This window comes from Schistocerca piceifrons, chromosome 4 (assembly GCF_021461385.2).
Source record: "Schistocerca piceifrons isolate TAMUIC-IGC-003096 chromosome 4, iqSchPice1.1, whole genome shotgun sequence".
Classification (NCBI taxonomy): domain Eukaryota; kingdom Metazoa; phylum Arthropoda; class Insecta; order Orthoptera; family Acrididae; genus Schistocerca; species Schistocerca piceifrons.
The window spans coordinates 688,276,652-688,298,177 of record NC_060141.1 but is presented as its reverse complement, the minus strand read 5'-3'; positions in this window follow the sequence as shown (position 1 = coordinate 688,298,177).

Here is a 21,526-nt window from a genome sequence, read left to right as displayed (position 1 = left end):
GCAGCAAGTTCGCAGGTTTCGTTACCATGTCACAGTGCCGGAGAGTCAAACACGATTTTGATAACGTTTTTGAAAAATTCAGCCGGCCGTGGTGGCCGAGCGGTTCTAGGCGCTACAGTTTGGAACCGTACGACCGCTACGATCGCAGGTTTGAATTCTGCCTGGGGCATGGATGTGTATGATGTCCTTAGGTTAGTTAGGTTTAAGCAGTTCTAAATCCTAGGGGACTGATGACCTCAGATGTAAAGCCCCATAGTGCTCAGAGCCATTTGAACCATTTTTTGAAAAATTCATATTTACGTGAATGATACACTGCGATACGTTTCTGAACAGGTTTTAAGGCGAGGAAGTGGACCGGGTGCTGCTTAAAAATACTGCTCTTCATGCTGTGTGTCAGGTCCAAAGTGAAATTTTCATTCTTCATGATCAAGGGAGAAGGAAGCATGGTGTTACATTCAGTATTTCCCAGTCCTCATTCTCAATTAAAGTAATGAAACTTGAAGCGACAGTTTTTTTGAGCTCCAATAATACCAAGCCCTTTCATTCGGTGATGAAGAGCCTGCACCACAACAAGGCGAGCAGTATTGGTAACACGCGCCTCTTCATCTGGCATTCTGTGTATAAAATTCGCGGACGTACACACGCGGCCCTGCAGAACACGATATGTTTGTACACCCCGTGGTAGCAGCCACGTGAGAGCCACGGGAGCGGAAAGCAAACACTCAGGTTCGACGAAAGGTTGTAATAAATTTGTTATGCCGTTCACCTTCACGTTTGCAGATCGCCACACAGTAAATGTTAAAAAGTTTTCAGTTCGGCACAAATCTTTTAGACCCACTTTCAAATCACATGCGCCACCGTGAGAGATACAGGTACAACCATAAATTCGACGTTTCGTGTTTAGCAGCTGCCGTCGTAATTTAAGAACTCAGCGAAATTCTCTTTCCACATCCCCCTTTAGCGTCGGTGCCGATTTGATGCCAACAGTGCAGCGTCGACAGTTTGTCACACAGTGGGAATAAGCTATCACCCACTGTTTTTCACGTCTATTCGCTCCTCGATCCAAATTTGATGCGTGACAAAATATCGGCAGATTTGGATCACTGATAATTACGAAACTAATAATGCACAAACAACGGCTGAGCACACGACGTATCGTGCAGTACGTCTTTGTCGCGATCTATTCGTTTTGCTTGTGACGTCTTCATAAATGGGTACGCTCATGCGCGTAAATGTCACGAATTACCTTTATGTTAATTTATAGTGTGGTGTAGCGTGGGAACGCGTTGAGCTAGGACATTGAATCGTGTCGCATTTCGAAGATTTTGCGGAGCAATACTAGGACCCAAATTAAGACAATAATAATATTCACAGAATTATACAGGGTGTTTCAAAAATGACCGGTATATTTGAAACGGCAATAAAAACTAAACGAGCAGCGATAGAAATACACCGTTTGTTGCAATATGCTTGGGACAACAGTACATTTTCAGGCAGACAAACTTTCGATATTACAGTAGTTACAATTTTCAACAACAGATGGCGCTACGCTCTGGGAAACTCTATAGTACGATATTTTCCACATATCCACCATGCGTAGCAATAATATGGCGTAGTCTTTGAATGAAATTACCCGAAACCTTTGACAACGTGTCTGGCGGAATGGCTTCACATGCAGATGAGATGTACTGCTTCAGCTGTTCAATTGTTTCTGGATTCTGGCGGTACACCTGGTCTTTCAAGTGTCCCCACAGAAAGAAGTCACAGGGGTTCATGTCTGGCGAATAGTGAGGCCAATCCACGCCGCCTCCTGTATGTTTCGGATAGCCCAAAGCAATCACACGATCATCGAAATATTCATTCAGGAAATTAAAGACGTCGGCCGTGCGATGTGGCCGGGCACCATCTTGCATAAACCACGAGGTGTTCGCAGTGTCGTCTAAGGCAGTTTGTACCGCCACAAATTCACGAAGAATGTCCAGATAGCGTGATGCAGTAATCGTTTCGGATCTGAAAAATGGGCCAATTATTCCTTTGGAAGAAATGGCGGCCCAGACCAGTACTCTTTGAGGATGCAGGGACGATGGGACTGCAACATGGGGCTTTTCGGTTCCCCATATGCGCCAGTTCTGTTTATTGACGAAGCCGTCCAGGTAAAAATAAGCTTCGTCAGTAAACCAAATGCTGTCCACATGCATATCGCCGTCATCAATCCTGTGCACTATATCGTTAGCGAATGTCTCTCGCACAGCAATGGTAGCGGCGCTGAAGGGTTGCCACATTTGAATTTTGTATGGATAGAGGCGTAAACTCTGGCGCATGAGACGATACGTGGACGTTGGCGTCATTTGGACCGCAGCTGCAACACAGCGAACGGAAACCCGAGGCCGCTGTTTGGATCACCTGCTGCACTAGCTGCGCGTTGCCCTCTGTGGTTGCCGTACGCGGTCGCCCTACCTTTCCAGCACGTTCATCCGTCACGTTCCCAGTCCGTTGAAATTTTTCAAACAGATCCTTTATTGTATCGCTTTTCGGTCCTTTGGTTACATTAAACCTCCGTTGAAAACGTCGTCTTGTTGCAACAACACTGTGTTCTAGGCGGTGGAATTCCAACACCAGAAAAATCCTCTGTTCTAAGGAATAAACCATGTTGTCTACAGCACACTTGCACGTTGTGAACAGCATACGCTTACAGCAGAAAGACGACGTACAGAATGGCGCACCCACAGACTGCGTTGTCTTCTATATCTTTCACATCACTTGCAGCGCCATCTGTTGTTGAAAATTGTAACTACTGTAATTTCGAAAGTTTGTCCGCCTGAAAATGTACTGTTGTCCCAAGCATATTGCAACAAACGGTGTATTTCTATCGCTGCTCGTTTAGTTTTTATTGCCGTTTCAAATATACCGGTCATTTTTGAAACACCGTGTAAGTGAAGATCGATATGAAATTGAAAATTGCAAAATAACGAAAGATGTCTTCTCATATGGCTCGTAAATATGATCGGAATTATAGGTAACGCAAATCAGCGGAAACATCAAGTCTAACAGAATAGAAAAAGCTTAAAAAATCAAAGTCCATATTTCTCTAATTTCAGCATCGTTCTCATTATGCGGGAAATAAAACGGAAGAAATAATTTGTTTCTAGACTCGTTTTGTATAGTGACCAGTTGTAACTTTGCGACTAAGGCTTCCCACGATGCATATCTTATTTCTTGTGACGTCACTCCCACCCTGGCTTATCCAACAGGCGTCAAGTCGCGCAGTCCTTCTTAAAATGTTTTCAACGTCTTCCGTGAAACTCGTTTGGTGAGAGACTAATACGGAGGAAGGAAGATGGAGGAAGTGAACAGAGCAAGTGTGATAGTACGCCTGAGGAGCCATTTTAGTCATTAACTAAATTAATGATGAACTTGTAGAAGCAGTTAGTGCACTATGGACAACACAAAACCATGGGTAGATGGACACATAGAGAGGGTAAAAGTGGCATGGAGTTTATTTGGAAAATAGACTACTGTACTGACAATGTGGCTCCAAAAGAAAATCTATGACCACTGTATTCTGTCGATAGTAACTATGTAGAAGATAGACGTTCAATGATCAAACTGATCCAAAATGAAGGATTTAATAGTGACCAGTTCTTGAGATGGACATTGAGCGTAACAAGAACGGACACAAAAACAATCAAACGGAAAAGAGGGAGGACGATAGTTGAGAGCTTGCTGGTGACTGTTACGAAATGGAAATGAATATGTGCTGGTCATACAAGTCGAAGAGATGATGGGCAGTGAACGAATGAGATTTTGTGTTTGATTTCCCATCATAAGAATACATCCAGCAAGCAATCTCATGGATTGACTACGTACAGAAATAAGTAGGACAAACTTGGATTCGTAAGTAAGTATGAAAACGAATATAGAAGTCTGGAAGTGGTCTATATCCTGCTGCGTATTTCATATGGTTCGACGATGGAGGCTTTGTAAATCTCAAGCGATCTGATGTTTTTCCAGCATATTTCTAACTTCTAGAGCTCTAAGGTGTCCACACGGATCACATCACAAGTTTTCCACGGTATTTCAGCAAGCAGACTCGCTGCCATCTTCAGGTGGTTCGTGATGACTGCTGCTGTAGTGTGTTCGTCGTCGTATATATGGTGGCCGCTACTCCTCGATCACTCCGCTCCTGTCGCATTTACGCCGCTGCCGGGGTGTTATGGTGGCGTCACTCGGCTACGAATTGTAGGAGAACTCTTTACTTTTTCTAGGCTCAGTGCAGGGTTCTATGCCTGACTCGACGCGGAGACTGGAGATCACAGTTCACAGCCGAACACTGCCGTCCCACCACCTCAAACAACAGCCGCAGTAGCTACACGGGTAGTGACAGGAGCAGAGTGATGGAGGGAGTAACGGCCAACATACACAGAGCGCCGACCGGAGTAGAGCAGTATTCATCGGGAACCACTTGACGTTGGCAACGGGTTGGTTTGCCGAGATACACTTGCGACGTGACCCAGACGGACAACCGAGAACGCTGCACTGTTGTGCTAAAGCGACAGACTAACGGAACTTCCGCATGAGGTGTCTTGGCCAAGTAACATAGCTCGATGAAAACTTGGAGCATAAATAGAAATAACTGCTACAGTATAGCACAGATGATAACTGGGAGAAATACGCAATGAGACGAAGGGAAATGACAGTTTAATCGAAAGACAATAATTACTGAGCTGTGCTGCGGCTCGCGTTGGTGCTGTTTGTAGGTTTCTGCCCTCTGTTGGAGGCCAGACACTATCGTTTATTTGGCATGGTTGCGGTTGTCTTCTTCTGGTGTTGACTGGCGCCACACGGTTCCGCAAGCGTTGCCTGTCCGCTAGTGGCAGCAGCGGTGGTTATTGATATGTAATAACTGTTGCTCTATCTTTGATGCGACGTCGTTGTTTTTCCAGGTCGTGTGAGTGTGCGAGTTCGGTTGGGGACTCAGGAGGAGCCAGGTCTGCGCAGGGCGCGAACTCGCCGGGACCGCTGGCGGCACACATGCACTGCCAGATGGAACGGCTGTGGTCACAAGGATGTACGACCTCGTAGTAAACCGGATCCAGCAAGCTTTAAGATGAGTGCATTTCAATCCAAGTAGAGAAACCTCCACCATTGTGATATCTCGCGATTCTCCAGTGACTTTGGTTCGTGTTGCTCCTCGTTGTGTCACCGAGGCAGAGAGTAGCTAGTGGAGTGCTTGGGGAAGGCGGATCTGATTAGCTCTCCTCGACTTCCTATTACTATTTACTGCGTTCAACTTGTTACAATTTGTTAAGTTCTATTCGTGGCTGGTGGCCACTAACGCCCCAGTTACCTGCCCTGGGGGTTAGTGTATGTAACGGCAATGTACGTTTCCTCACTTTGCCATTGCTCTCCGGTATGGCGTGTAGTTTGACCGCTTTCTTGATTGCAGGCCGGTTGGGATTCTTCTACTCTGGTGGTAGTGGTTCCTTTCTCGTTCCGGGCGCTCTAAACACAGTATTCTGGGGACGTAGTGAAGACCGCCAGTTCCAGCTTTGGCGTATTGTTTCTTTGTTGTATTTGGTTAATCGGACGTCAGGTAGCTTCAGCAAGATTATCAGTAGTCATTCGTTATACTGCCACTAGTCTGAGTTACCATCTTGTGAAGTGGATGCAACTCTTGGCTGTCTACCTCATAGTTCGTGAAAGTGTTTGTTGCCCGACCTTCTCAGAGGTCGATTCCTGGAGCGCCATCTGGATCAGTTGCTTGTTTTTTTATTAACTTTTGCTATTGTATTTGCTGTTTTACAGCAGGTTTCAATTTTTTATATATTATTGCCGCTCCTGGCGTGTAAGGCCTTCAGCCATGATTGTTGTCATTTGCCTTAAAATTCTAATTTGGTATATGTATTTTAGCAGTAAGCCTTAAAACCTTATTTACTGCCATTCCTGGCGTCTGACGCCTTCTGCTGTGTTTGTGGCAGCTTGCCTTTAATATTCCAATACCTGTAATGTGTGAGTTGCATCCAGTTTTAAACAATTCTTAATTTATTGCCAATCCTGACGTGTAAGGCCTTCTGCCCAGATCACAGTGGCTTGCTTTCGGAACATTATCTGTTGTATCTGTACTTAATGGTGATTTACTAAATTGTAACTCACTGAAAACACTATTATTTACGCTGTTGTTTATTCCTTCATTAATAACGTGTGATATTTTTATTTATTGTTGAGTCTGGAATTACTGGTTTAAAATAAATTGTGTGTAATTAGTAACTGATAACGGCCTCGTCCACAATCGTAACCGAATCCTGCCTTCCTTGTACTACCACCAGGTCTCAATGACACAGAAGATACCGCGATTTATGATAATCCCATGGGCATTTGAAAAGATGGTACACGGTTCTTAATATCGCGTGTGATCACGATATGGACGGAAACGCAGGCTATTCAACGTGCTCCCACGCTGGTCGCGGGTTGGTAAGGAGTCCATGTGGTACGATCACACCAGAGTGGGTTACAGCTGATGGATGGTCGTGGACGTGCTGCAAAACGTCTCCTCAACACATCACACACGTACAATTAAGTCGAGGGAACGTGCAAGCAATTCCCCAAATATCCGCTCTTTACAAGAGCTCTTTACTTTCTCTTCGGTGCGATGGCGCTTTCTGATTCATAAAAATGGCGTCAGACCCGAATGCACCCCTGAAAAGACATACATGGTGAAGGAGTACTGTGTCACAATAATGTTGACCAGTGAGTGTACTGAGGGCAAAGATTTGAAGGTCAATATCTCCTTGCAACACCATCCCTTCTCACAGTGTAGCTCGTGCACCACAAAAACGACCATTCTCAACAATGTTCCTGGGATCCTGCGATCCCACCTCTCGCTATATGGGGGTACGCCTAGAATCAGGCTGAATCAGCTCTCTTCCGAGAGAAACACAAGAACCCCCTCCTCGCCGCGCGGGATTAGCCGAGCGGTCTCAGGCGCTGCAGTCATGGACTGTGTGGTTGGTCCCGGCGGAGGTTCGAGTCCTCCCTCGGGCATGGGTGTGTGATTGTCCTTAGGATAATTTAGGTTAAGTAGTGTGTAAGCTTAGCGACTGATGACCTTAGCAGTTAAGTGCCATAAGATTTCACACACATTTGAACATTTTTTGAACCCCCTCCTCGATGGTCCAGTCCAAATGCCTTTGACACCATCGCCGATGTGCGGTCGTCGGGCAAAGGGACCACCCCTGTTGCCGTATCACTGAGGAGTGTAAGACCGCTTGGCCTGTTACATGTGGCTGCAGTTTTATCCTTCGTTTAACTTGCATCCCTTCTTGCCTGTTGCACAGTGTTGGGTCATCTGCTGCTGTAGTTGACCAAGGTCGACCACCCCCTCTCCTTCGGGCAGCAGTGCCTGTGGACCGAAACGGTCCCCACGCACGTGAAACCGTGGTGTGAGGAACATCAGCCTCCTGTGCTACACTCGTCTCAGTTCGTCCTCCTTACAGTTTCCGATGTATCATCTCCGTTTGAAGTCGTCCAGGTGCTGTCTCCTCGCCATGTTGTAATGAAGACCACCACCACAGCGCACCGTAATCGCTCGCTGATTTACACACATAGTCTTCTCCCGTTCCTTCCACTGTCTTGATGTTGCGGGGCCAGGCACATTTGGCCACACAGCGCCAAGAGACTTGCGGTATTCTGCACATGACCGAACGAGATGGCACAGTGGTTAGAGCGCTTAACTCGCGCACTAGAGGACGACGTTTCAAGTAAGCGATCGACTATCATGATTTACGTTTTCCGTGATTAACCTAAATCGTTCGAGCAAATGCCGGGGTGGTTCCTTAGAAAGGACACGATCGATTTCCTTCCCCGTCGCTGAAAGAATGTGAGCTTGTGCTCCGTCACTAATGACTTCATTGTAGACCGGACGTTAAACCCTAATGTTCCTTCTTTCCATTCTGTGGACAACTGCGAGACCTCTGGCAAGATGCTCTTGCACCTACATTCATTTGCGCCGAGTACTTAATAAATGAAATAACACTATTTCTGATTTTTAAGTATATATACAGCAGCGAGTGATAATTTGTACTAAGGTTGGGGAATCGAACCCAGGTCTCCTGAGTACTTAGCAAGTGCGTTGGCCACTAAACCACCTTTAAACAGAGATTCATACAACTGCACGGATTACCCTGGCACGCCTCCCTCCCCAATTCAGATTCTCACTGCCATCTCAGCATACTTTAAATTCCCCCTTACTCACGAGCAGAACTGCCGAGGCTCTCCATTTTCTGGAACAGCATCTTAGCATCGAACGTAAATGGGGGATCCAGCCTGAAACCCAGGGGTATGTGCTTATACAAGTAAAATGACACAATTTCGGAGACTCACTGGTCTCATACAATTATGATTTTTATGTAAATGTATCGAAGTGGCGAGTTCTGTGAATCGTTGTACATAGGCAGTTTAGTGGTAACGCACCTGCCTAGTAAGCAAGAGACCTGGTTTCGATTCCCAGCCTTGATACAACTTTTACTCTTCGCTCGTTCTAGAGACATAAAAATAATATTTTTATGACTCGATAAAGTCTCTGAAATTCTGTCATTTCATTTGTATAAGTACCTGCACCTGGGTTTCGGGCTGGATCCCCCATTTGCATTCGAAGCTGAGGTGCTATTCCAGAACTTGTTTGTGTGTAAGAGGGAATTTAATGTAGACTGGGCCGGCACTGAGAATTTGGATAGAGGAGGAAAGCATGCCAGAATAATCCAAACAGTTGTGTCAACTGCTGTGGCAAGGTGGATTAGTGGCTAACACACCTGCCTTGGTACATATTTTCACTCGCCACTTCAGTCTGTACACAGAAAAGAGCGCTTAATATGTTATGCTACTTTACCAACTCGTCTTCAAGTTTTCGTGACCAGTGTACCTTGCAAGTCCTGTACCATGATACGTTTTATGTTTAGAAGCTGTTTTTAGAAATATAAAGAGTGATGATACCAAGTGTGACAGTAATAACTGACACAGCGTGGGCTGTAATTGTCGTATAGCAGCGAAACTTAGTAGACATTCTACTTTTTTAACCAATTTGCACTAGAAAAAATTAGTTGTAATTTTGACCACCAGCTGCAAATCTGGCCCTGTACAGCATCTCTTCGAAATCTCGGACGCTCATATCGAATAAATTGTGTAAGCAGCGGTTAGTAATATGCCTTCCACACTTGTTTGGCCTTTTCTGCACACGTCCTGTCCCTAATCCAGTACGTAAGGAAACATTCTGAGCTCATCATCTCACTTATTATAGAGGGATGCCGACTCAGTTTTTCAGGATAGCAAATAAGAAGTCGTGGTACAGAAAATGCCCCATAGATCACAGTGTGTGTGTGTGTGTGTTTGTGTGTGTAGTGAGTGAAGTGTTATGAAACAATGTGTGTATAGTGTGTACAGTGACTGATAGTGAGATATGAGTGAACAGTGTGGCATCGCATTATTTAATAAGTTATCTGAAAAAATGTATTGTATACCAGCAGTAAATCTAATGATGGTCTCTAACTAGAAGTCTGTAAATGTATGTGTATACGAATTAGATTATTTTAAATTGGCCTAAACTTGTAAATACTTTGACACGTCCTATATTCTTGTAAAAAGAGATCTACAGATGAATAAACCTACTACTGCTACTACATTTCTATACGTCTTCCTTATTCACAGTGCCCGATTTCCACCTGTTGGCCAAAATTGGAAGTAATTTTGTTTTCAGCGTAAATGGGTTCCGCAATTACACACTGAATATCTACTAAGTTTCGCTATCATACAATAATTACAGCCCACACTGGATCTCTGTGAGAAAACGTGCTTTAATAATAACCTCCCAGTACAAACATAACTATTCACACATCCATTACAATCTACACTCCTGGAAATGGAAAAAAGAACACATTGACACCGGTGTGTCAGACCCACCATACTTGCTCCGGACACTGCGAGAGGGCTGTACAAGCAATGATCACACGCACGGCACAGCGGACACACCAGGAACCGCGGTGTTGGCCGTCGAATGGCGCTAGCTGCGCTGCATTTGTGCACCGCCGCCGTCAGTGTCAGCCAGTTTGCCGTGGCATACGGAGCTCCATCGCAGTCTTTAACACTGGTAGCATGCCGCGACAGCGTGGACGTGAACCGTATGTGCAGTTGACGGACTTTGAGCGAGGGCGTATAGTGGGCATGCGGGAGGCCGGGTGGACGTACCGCCGAATTGCTCAACACGTGGGGCGTGAGGTCTCCACAGTACATCGATGTTGTCGCCAGTGGTCGGCGGAAGGTGCACGTGCCCGTCGACCTGGGACCGGACCGCAGCGACGCACGGATGCACGCCAAGACCGTAGGATCCTACGCAGTGCCGTAGGGGACCGCACCGCCACTTCCCAGCAAATTAGGGACACTGTTGCTCCTGGGGTATCGGCGAGGACCATTCGCAACCGTATCCATGAAGCTGGGCTACGGTCCCGCACACCGTTAGGCCGTCTTCCGCTCACGCCCCTACATCGTGCAGCCTGCCTCCAGTGCTGTCGCGACAGGGACGAATTGAGACGTGTCGTCTTCAGCGATGAGAGTCGCTTCTGCCTTGATGCCAATGATGGTCGTATGCGTGTTTGGCGCCGTGCAGGTGAGCGCCACAATCAGGACTGCATACGACCGAGGCACACAGGGCCAACACCCGGCATCATGGTGTGGGGAGCGATCTCCTACACTGGCCGTACACCACTGGTGATCGTCGAGGGGACACTGAATAGTGCACGGTACATCCAAAACGTCATCGAACCCATCGTTCTACCATTCCTAGACCGGCAAGGGAACTTTCTGTTCCAACAGGATAATGCACGTCCGCATGTATCCCGTGCCACCCAACGTGCTCTAGAAGGTGTAAGTCAACTACCCTGGCCAGCAAGATCTCCGGATCTGTCCCCCATTGAGCATGTTTGGGACTGGATGAAGCGTCGTCTCACGCGGTCTGCACGTCCAGCACGAACGCTGGTCCAACTGAGGCGCCAGGTGGAAATGGCATGGCAAGCCGTTCCACAGGACTACATCCAGCATCTCTACGATCGTCTCCATGGGAGAATAGCAGCCTGCATTGCTGCGAAAGGTGGATATACACTGTACTAGTGCCGACATTGTGCATGCTCTGTTGCCTGTGTCTATGTTCCTGTGGTTCTGTCAGTGTGATCATGTGATGTATCTGACCCCAGGAATGTGTCAATAAAGTTTCCCCTTCCTGGGACAATGAATTGACAGGGTTCTTATTTCAATTTCCAGGAGTGTAGTTAAAATGAAACTCTTACAGACCACGAGGAGACTGACCGTTATTTGCAACCGAAGAAAAGCCTTTCCTATTAATCGACTCAACCTACCCCTCAGAATAACCAAAGCAACAACGAAATACAGCTCTTTTTACTTCAGCTTTAGGAATACGAGGGTCACTCCAAACCTAACGTACGTTTTGATCTGGCGAGCCGTGGAAACTCACATCTCACCCCACACACGTGTCATAGACTTTACCAATTGCTTTCGCAGGATGACTGTGAGCAGGAACAGTCATTTAATGTCTACTTGTGGAATTATGACATGTGGAACAAAATTAACGGTGCCGCCAAGTATGAAGTGCGTTGTATAAAACTATTTCGGAATGGTTAAAAAGTCCGCCCAATCGAAATTTACAGACTTTTCAGCGATTTGTATATGGATGAAAACGTTGCATACTTTCTATGTAATGTAGTACTTTCAAAACATCAGTTGATATGTCCGTAAATCAAAACAATAGTCTGCATATATATATATATATATACATTTAAAAGGACTATGAAAATATCAAATTATTTCAAAACTCGCTTTCTGCATAATATATTGATGTACAACTTCCCTTCTTATGATTCATCTACCGGGTAAACACAAACATATTATGTAGAAGTTGTTACGTATTACTGATGCAGAATTCAGTAATTACATGAAGCCAAATATTTAAATATTTTAATTCAATCTAATTAACATATTTATAGCCTAGCTTCTGACCCTGTTTCCCCAACATCTATATTTTCTGACACATCACACATATTTCCACTATCCACGTTATACTTTTATAAAGCTCATTGGAATAAACAGGATTTCTATGAATTTCATCACCTTTGGCATGCATCGACTCTTTATCATTCTGACAAGATTCATCGTTTCCATTGTTTGGGCTGCGTCCGTGTCTCTGAAAAATTCTGTCCTTTCTTGAAGTTTGCAACTGCTGTTACTCCCCACAGTATTTGTATCTGACAGAAACCTGAACCCTAACGTTGCAATGTTTTTCTTTTTCTGCTGAATAACTCGGGATTTGACAGTACTGAAAGTTAATTTGGACTTTAAAATGCTGCTGGATTTCTGTTTGAGATTATACACTTTCCAATCACCTTGCAGTACTTTTATGTCACCAAAGTTTCAGAGGATGTCGTGATACTGCTTAGGTGATGTATTTTCATTTATGTAATTCATTGTAATGGTACTACTAAAATCAAAAGACTATTCACCCTACAAAAATTAGCTGCAGAAAACGAGTTTTTCTATACCAATTTCGTGGGTTTTGAAAAAACTGTTTTCATTACAATAAAGGTGGCTATCTCAAATAGTATAGGGTGGGGCAAATATAAGAGGCCCAAAGAACAAAGTTCCAGAGAATAAAGGAATACAGTAGAGCAAAGATAATATAGTACTAATATGACTATTGCAGATGTTGAAAGTGAACACCACTCATCTCTTGGCACTTTCGGGCCCTGGTCAGCAAGTTGCTGAAGGCGGAGCGAAGCTGGACTGCTGGAACTGCTGCAGTCTCAGCCGAGATATTCTGCTTCAGTTTCTGAAGACTACGAGGGTTGGTGCGATAGACTTTAAACTTGAGGGATCCCCACTCAAAGTAATCACACACAGACAGATCAGGTGACCTGGATGGCCAGCCAGCTATGGCCGCGAGTGTTAGGCTTGAAGATTGTGTAAATGTCCTCCAAGGTTCAGCCGGCTGTATGGGCATTTAGCAGGACTCTAAACCCTTTCTGGTGAACTGTAGCCACATTTTCTGGTGTGCGAGCACGTTTATGAATGTTTTTTGACTTGTTCAAAACACATCCTGTCTGACGCCATTTTCGGACTAAGCGTTACATGGCACTCTTTGCGGCGTTTTGACACCATTAAATTTCTCAGCAAACAGCTGACCACACCGTTCCCATGACTTCGTTGTTACGTAACAATTCACAATGAACTTCCGCTGCTCCACTGATAGTACTATCGTCTCCTTGGCACTGTCCACCCCCACTGACACAGCTCGCACTGCCCTCTGAATCAGTGTGGATCACGTGGCAGGTTTACACGTGTGTGGTTATATACATACACTCCTGGAAATTGAAATAAGAACACCGTGAATTCATTGTCCCAGGAAGGGGAAACTTTATTGACACATTCCTGGGGTCTGATACATCACATGATCACACTGACAGAACCACAGGCACATAGACACAGGCAACAGAGCATGCACAATGTCGGCACTAGTACAGTGTATATCCACCTTTCGCAGCAATGCAGGCTGCTATTCTCCCATGGAGACGATCGTAGAGATGCTGGATGTAGTCCTGTGGAACGGCTTGCCATGCCATTTCCACCTGGCGCCTCAGTTGGACCAGCGTTCGTGCTGGACGTGCAGACCGCGTGAGACGACGCTTCATCCAGTCCCAAACATGCTCAATGGGGGACAGATCCGGAGATCTTGCTGGCCAGGGTAGTTGACTTACACCTTCTAGAGCACGTTGGGTGGCACGGGATACATGCGGACGTGCATTGTCCTGTTGGAACAGCAAGTTCCCTTGCCGGTCTAGGAATGGTAGAACGATGGGTTCGATGACGGTTTGGATGTACCGTGCACTATTAAGTGTCCCCTCGACGATCACCAGTGGTGTACGGCCAGTGTAGGAGATCGCTCCCCACACCATGATGCCGGGTGTTGGCCCTGTGTGCCTCGGTCGTATGCAGTCCTGATTGTGGCGCTCACCTGCACGGCGCCAAACACGCATACGACCATCATTGGCATCAAGGCAGAAGCGACTCTCATCGCTGAAGACGACACGTCTCCATTCGTCCCTCCATTCACGCCTGTCGCGACACCACTGGAGGCGGGCTGCACGATGTTGGGGCGTGAGCGGAAGACGGCCTAACGGTGTGCGGGATCGTAGCCCAGCTTCATGGAGACGGTTGCGAATGGTCCTCGCTGATACCCCAGGAGCAACAGTGTCCCTAATTTGCTGGGAAGTGGCGGTGCGGTCCCCTACGGCACTGCGTAGGATCCTACGGTCTTGGCGTGCATCCGTGCGTCGCTGCGGTCCGTCCCAGGTCGACGGGCACGTGCACCTTCCGCCGAACACTGGCGACAACATCGATGTACTGTGGAGACCTCACGCCCCACGTGTTGAGCAATTCGGCGGTACGTCCACCCTGCCTCCCACTATACGCCCTCGCTCAAAGTCCGTCAACTGCACATACGCTTCACGTCCACGCTGTCGCGGCATGCTACCAGTGTTAAAGACTGCGATGGAGCTCCGTATGCCACGGCAAACTGGCTGACACTGACGGCGGCGGTGCACAAATGCTGCGCAGCTAGCGCCATTCGACGGCCAACACCGCGGTTCCTGGTGTGTCCGCTGTGCCGTGCGTGTGATCATTGCTTGTACAGCCCTCTCGCAGTGTCCGGAGCAAGTATGGTGGGTCTGACACACCGGTGTCAATGTGTTCTTTTTTCCATTTCCAGGAGTGTACATTCACGTGCAATCGTATTCACTCATCCGGGCCGTTTCTATTTGGTCCACCTTGTACATGTCGAAAGAAAAACTCATTTGGCCATTTATGCAGAAAGCGACTTTTGAAAAGACGGTCTTCGATTTATCGTTAGTTGTGATTTTGGCTACAGAAAAGTATGCGCCAGGAGAGTCCTCGAGTTTTGACAAACGGACACAAAAAACAGTGGGAACTGCACTGAATTTTCTCACCCGGTACGACAATGATGGCGAGGAGTTGTTACTGGTGGTGGCACCTACACTTCTCATAAAAGTCCAGAAACAAACCACTAGTCATTGCAATGATGTCATTCATAATTCTTAGAAAAAAAAGTCAATCAAATTCTGAGCAGCAAAAATGTTATGACCACAGTGTATTTGTTCCAAAACGGCGTGCTACTTATCGACTTTAGGCCTAGAGGGAAATCATAAATGGAACGGCCTATTGTCAGACCCTTCAACGATTACGCCGCATCGTTCAGAGCAGATGGTATGGATTGCTTCCACCGCCATTGTGCTGCTCCTCGACAGTGCCCTCCCGCGTGCTGGTGCTCTGATTAAGGATTTCCTTCTGCAGTTTAAGTGGGAAGTTTCTGAAAATCCGCCTTATAGTCCGGACTCAATCCGAGTGACCTTTCTTATTAAACGGAGGGAAACTTTGAGCGGAAAGCACTGTGGAAATAAGACCGAACCGAATGAGGGCGTTTGTGACTGGATCAGCATTTAGCGCTAAGTGATTATGCAGAAGTCACAGGAATCTATGGAGCGCTGAGGTAGATACACTACTGGCCATTAGTCAAACAGAGCTTGGATGGCGTGTACAGGTGCAGCTGCCCGTGCAGCTTCAATACGATACCACAGTTCATCAAGAGTATCGTGACGAGCCAGTTGCTCGGCCACCATTGACCAGACGTTTTCAATTGGTGAGAGATCTGGAGAATGTGCTGGCCAGGGCAACAGTCCAACATTTTCTGTATCCAGAAGCGCCCGTACAGGATCTGCAACATGCGGTCGTGCATTATCCTGCTGAAATGTAGGGTTTCGCAGGGATCGAGTGAAGGGTAGAGCCACGGGTCGTAACACATCTGAAATGTAACGTCCACTGTTCAAAGTGCTTCAATGCGAACAAGGGGTGACTGAGACGTGTAAGCAATGGCACCCCATACCATCACGCAGGGTGATATGCCAGTATGGCGATGACGAATACACGCTTTCAATGTGCGTTCACCACGATGTCGCCAAACACGGATGCGACCATCATGATGCTGTAAACAGAACCTGGATTCATCCGAAAAAGTGACGTTTTGCCATTCGTGCACCCAGGTTCGTCGCTGAGTACACCATCGCAGGCGCTCCTGTCTGTGATGCAGCATCAAGGGTAACTGCAGCAATGGTCTCCGAGCTGATAATCCATGCTGCTGAAAACGTCGTCGAACTGTTCGTGCAGATGGTTGTTGCCTTGCAAACGTCCCCATCTGTTGACTCAGGGATCGAGGCGTGGCTCCTCGATCCGTTACAGCCATGCGGAGAAGATGCCTGTCATCTCGACTGCTAGTGATACGAGTTCGTTGGGATCCAGCACGGAGTTCCGTATTACTCTCCTGAACCCATCGATTCAATATTCTGCTAACAGTCATTGGATCTCGACCAACGCGAGCAGCAATGTCGCGATACGATAAACCGCAATGGCGATAGGCTACAATCCGACCTTTATCAAAGTCGGAAATGTGATGGTACGCATTTCTCCTCCTTACACGAGGCATCACAACAACGCTTCACCAGGCAACACCGATCAACTACTGTTTGTGTATGAGAAAGCCGGCCGCTGGTGGCCGAGCGGTTCTGGCGCTACAGTCTGGAACCACGCGACCGCTACGGTCGCAGGTTCGAATCCTGCCTCGGGCATGGATGTGTGTGTTGTCCTTAGGTTAGTTAGGTTTAAGTAGTTCTAAGTTCTAGGGGACTTATGACCTCAGCAGTTGAGTCCCATAGTGCTCGCGGCCGCTACGGTCGCAGGTTCGAATCCTGCCTCGGGCATGGATGTGTGTGCTGTCCTTAGGTTAGTTAGGTTTAAGTAGTTCTAAGTTCTAGGGGACTGATGACCTTAGAAGTTAAGTCCTATAGTGCTCAGAGCCATTTTTGAACCCATAGTGCTCAGAGCCATTTGAACCTTTTTTTTTTTGTGTGTGTATGAGAAATCGGTTGGAAACTTTCCTCATGTCAGCAAGTCGTAGGTGTCGCCACCGGCGCCAACCTTGTGTGAATGCTCTGAAAAGCTAATCATTTGCACATCACAGCATCTTCTTCCTGTCGGCTAAATTTCGCGTCTGCAGCACGTCATCTTCGTGGTATAGCAATTTTAATGGCCAGTAGTGCATTTAAAGCTGAATAGCGAGGATATAGAAAAATAGCTAAGTTATTAAAAATGGTGGTAAAATAAATCGGTTGGAAACTTTCCTCATGTCAGCAAGTCGTAGGTGTCGCCACCGGCGCCAACCTTGTGTGAATGCTCTGAAAAGCTAATCATTTGCACATCACAGAATCTTCTTCCTGTCGGCTAAATTTCGCGTCTGCAGCACGCCATCTTCGTGGTATAGCAATTTTAATGGCCAGTAGTGCATTTAAAGCTGAATAGCGAGGATATAGAAAAATAGCTAAGTTATTAAAAATGGTGGTAAAATAAGTTTTATTTTATTACCTTGTACAAAAGTCTGGAAACCTAACGTATTTTAGGATGGCTCCAGCATCCTGGGGACAACAAAGGAAGGAGAATCTATAAGCAACATCTCCTCTTCGGGAAACGCCACATTAGCGATACGGAAAGCGATTTTATCCACTCCATTTTATTTATTGGATGTCCACTACATTAAGGAGCGAAGGGTCGTTCGTTACAATAAATGCTTTTCGTGCGCAAAAAGGCACTGCAGTAGCTTCAATACAACCTTCCAACAGTTATTCCCAGGCTTTGTGGCCAACGGTATATTAACGGCGCTCCATTATTCGGAACACTGTAGTGGAGCCGCCGTCGCAGGCTGAGAAATGCCTACCGCATAGCGCGGAGGTGGAGGTGGAGTCACCAAACGGCCTGACGCGGCGGACAGCGGGGAGCGCTCCAAATTTCTTCCGTCGCGGTAACCGATAAGACGGACCCGGGAGACCGTTTTTCCGGGATCGGCACGCCACGCAGGGATTAGTGACGGGCTATTGCTCCTGTCCGAGCGGGAGATAGCGTCATCGCGCTCTGGTTGCGCATTGCAGAGCTCCGCCTCTCCTCGTGATGCCGGAAGCCAATTGATCGGAAATGTTGCCGACTCGCTAGGCGCAACCGCCTGTTTTATTGTTTCCAGGCGCGGAGCTGCGTTTACTGTTCGCCTTCGACGAGTATTAAATAGCGCATCGCGAAAAGAGGTAAGCCTTCGGAAATTTTCCAAGGTTTTTGCTTTTTATCTTTTTATTTCTCCCTGTCCGCTCACGCGTGATCGTCGAATCGTTCAGCGAAAATACCCTCATCTTCGCTGCTTACCGCGGCGGAAAATTAGGCGTTTGTTCCCTGGATGTTGACTCTATCGCTGACCTCGCAGACACCACTGGGCGAATATCGGCAGTGGAGGTGCTGTAATGGCCGTACTGTTGATTTCCTTGGGAAAAAAAGAAATTCGAACGAAGCAGTTCTGTTCCCGATGCAGCACACAGGTCTATGGTGCGTACTGAATGGAGACTTGATAGTTCAGCACAGCCGTGTATCTCTTTTATTTTCTCTGACCAATTTTACATGCAATACAACTTTCCGGAAACGGATTTTCGTTGTGAAAAAAGGCTAAACGACAACTAGTCGAACATTATTTCACAACAGTTTGGAGAGCTGGTATGCTCAAATGGTTCAAAAATGGTTCAAATGGCTCTGAGCACTGTGGGACTTAACATCTGTGGTCATCAGTCCCCTAGAACTTAGAACTACTTAAACCTTACTAACCTAAGGACATCACACACATCCATGCCCGAGGCACGATTCGAACCTGCGACCGTAGCAGCCGCGCGGTTCCGGACTGCGCGCCTAGAACCGCTAGACCACCGCGGCGGCAAGAAAGCTTCCTTGTGATTGAAGACACATTCTTAATCATGTGCGTAGCTTTATTTATTGTGTCTCACTGTTTAGAGGCACTAAACGCGTGGGTGTTTTCAGCTCGTTACTAAATGCAAACAAGTAGGAGGCCGAGTTGAAAGGAGCTGAAGGAGTCCAGGTTGCAATAATATGCGGTACGGCACACTGTTAGAGAGAAGGATTATTGTTCAAGAAACACATAGTACAATGAAATTACTTATCTTCAGTAGTTTGTAGGACTCCAGCTGCGGCTGTGAACTGACAATCTCGTAACATGGAATACCATGAACTAATACAACATATTCTCAGGGACTAACAAGGAGACGGCACGAGAGTGCGGTCGGGGATTTGTCCGAAATTTTGTGTGGTGAAAGAGGACCCCTAACACCTCACGTGGTTAAAATATTAGGACGCACTACCCGGAAAATCCCGTGAAAAATCGATCCAAACTTTCTTAGGTGCCTTATGAGTATAAAATGTTAGTCCACTGCCGAGCCGCTGTCCGGCCTAGATGTTACGCCGGCACGGTAGCTCAGCGTGTTCGGCCAGAGAGCCGGTTGGCCTCTGTAATAAGAAAACTGAGTGGAAGGATCAACAATCGAACTTGAACAGGATGTCATGCGACGTCCGCAAGGACCGAACACAACGACAAACAATGAACAAAATGCAAAAAAAAAGAAAAAAAAAGATGTTTAGAGCTCGGACTCTTACGCCAGAGGTCTCGGGTTCTATTCCTCCTCTGGCACTTTTTTTGTCCTGTTTCATTTTCTTTTGTTATCCTACCAATTATTCAGAAAGTTTCCCAAACCTACAGTATCTTTAACAAATCAGTTACATTATTGAATAAAAATTAATTTCTTTTTGTCCAACAATACAATTCATGGCGGTGGGTTTTCCATTTTTCATTGTAAAGTATATAAGGAGAATCATTGGGTTTTTAATAAGAATAACAAATTCGATTGGGAAACATTCAATTTTTATACATATAATAAATTAACAAGAACTGCAGTGGTAATTATCGTAAAAACAAACAAAGCAATAATTCTTGCGACATCTTGCACAATATATAAAAGCGGATTTTTTACAATCACAGGGCGTTTGCAATAAATCTATACAAAAATATGCCCCATTAACATTTACGACAATTTTTTGAGTTTCTGATAATTTTGAGGCAAACCAGGCATATTGAATCATGTCTCGGAATATTGGTGACAATTACTGATGGTGAATTATAGAATGAGTTTTTATACAGTCTTCCCGGGAATTAATTTCACGATTCTCCTGTAAGAATGCGCTGCAATTTTGCAAGCAACAGATGAAAAAAAATGCCAGAGGAGGCATCGAACCCGAGATCTCTGGCGTAAGGGTCCGACCGCTAACCATGTAGGCAATGAACTAACATTTTATACTCATAAGGCGCCTAAGAAACTTTGGATCGATTTTTCTCGGGATTTTCCGAGTAGTGCGTCCTAATATTTTAACCACGTGAGGTGTTAGGGGTCCTCTTTCACCACACAAAATTTCTGACAAATCCCGGACCCCACGGTCGTGCCGTCTCCTTGTAAGCCTGATGGGCCCTCCTCAGAGAATCAATGCAAACATCACAGAACTGGCTGAGGGCCGGTTATGAAAGTGCGTCTGCCTAGGTTGAAATCTAGCTAAGAAGTGAACGAGGCACACTCCAGTTTCGTCGAGCTGCACAGCCCGCTAGCGTGCGCTGTGCTCGGCAGACGACGGGCTGCCAACCTTGTGTTGGCGCGGCTTTGTTGTAGTATCGGTGGCAATGATACTACATTAGTGAATACTGATTGTGTACGATCGCTTTTGTCACGAAAAGCGAAACTGGGTGGAAAAGTTCATAAACTGTTCTGCTATGCGGCATATAGGATTGTTAGAAGTTACATTTGGCTAATTACGTAAAGACATCGACTTTCAAAAATCTGTTTTCTTCACGTAAAGAAAAAAATGCGTTTCTCGCCAGTAAAATAAAGGAAATTAATTATTTGAAAAAGTAATCTGCTAAGCGAAGAGAGCTGTTGATAAATAAATCCTAATTTACAACCTGTTTTCGTCTTCACGCTGTTAGGGCTTTCCATTCCTCCTTCAGCGTCGTCTACAATTGCTGGAGGGCTGCTGGAACACATGGACTTACTACAATTCGTCTCCCCAAAGCATCCCCCATGTGCCCGATGGGAAGTCGCCATGTTTCATGCTGTTCCCCTGGACATTACGAAAGGCGGGACAGGGTGTGTGACCACCTAGGATGGCAGTAAATGCTCCCCAGCGTGCTGCCATGCGAGTCAAGAGGATGGTGTTAGTGCTTCCCATTTCTCCATCAGCCTGGTCAAGAACCGCTGCAGGGTTATTGACACATGTAGACATACTGCAGTTCGTCACCCCAAAGCATCCCACACGCACCCAATGGGATTTCAGTCTGGGAAAATGTGCAGGTCAGTCCATTCATCGCATCTTCCCGTTCAGCGAGCTCTTCTGCATGCACTATTCGATGCGGGCGCGCATTGTCATCCATAAAAATGAAATCGTTAAGTGCACTTCAAAACTTGAAGGAAAGTATGCCCAT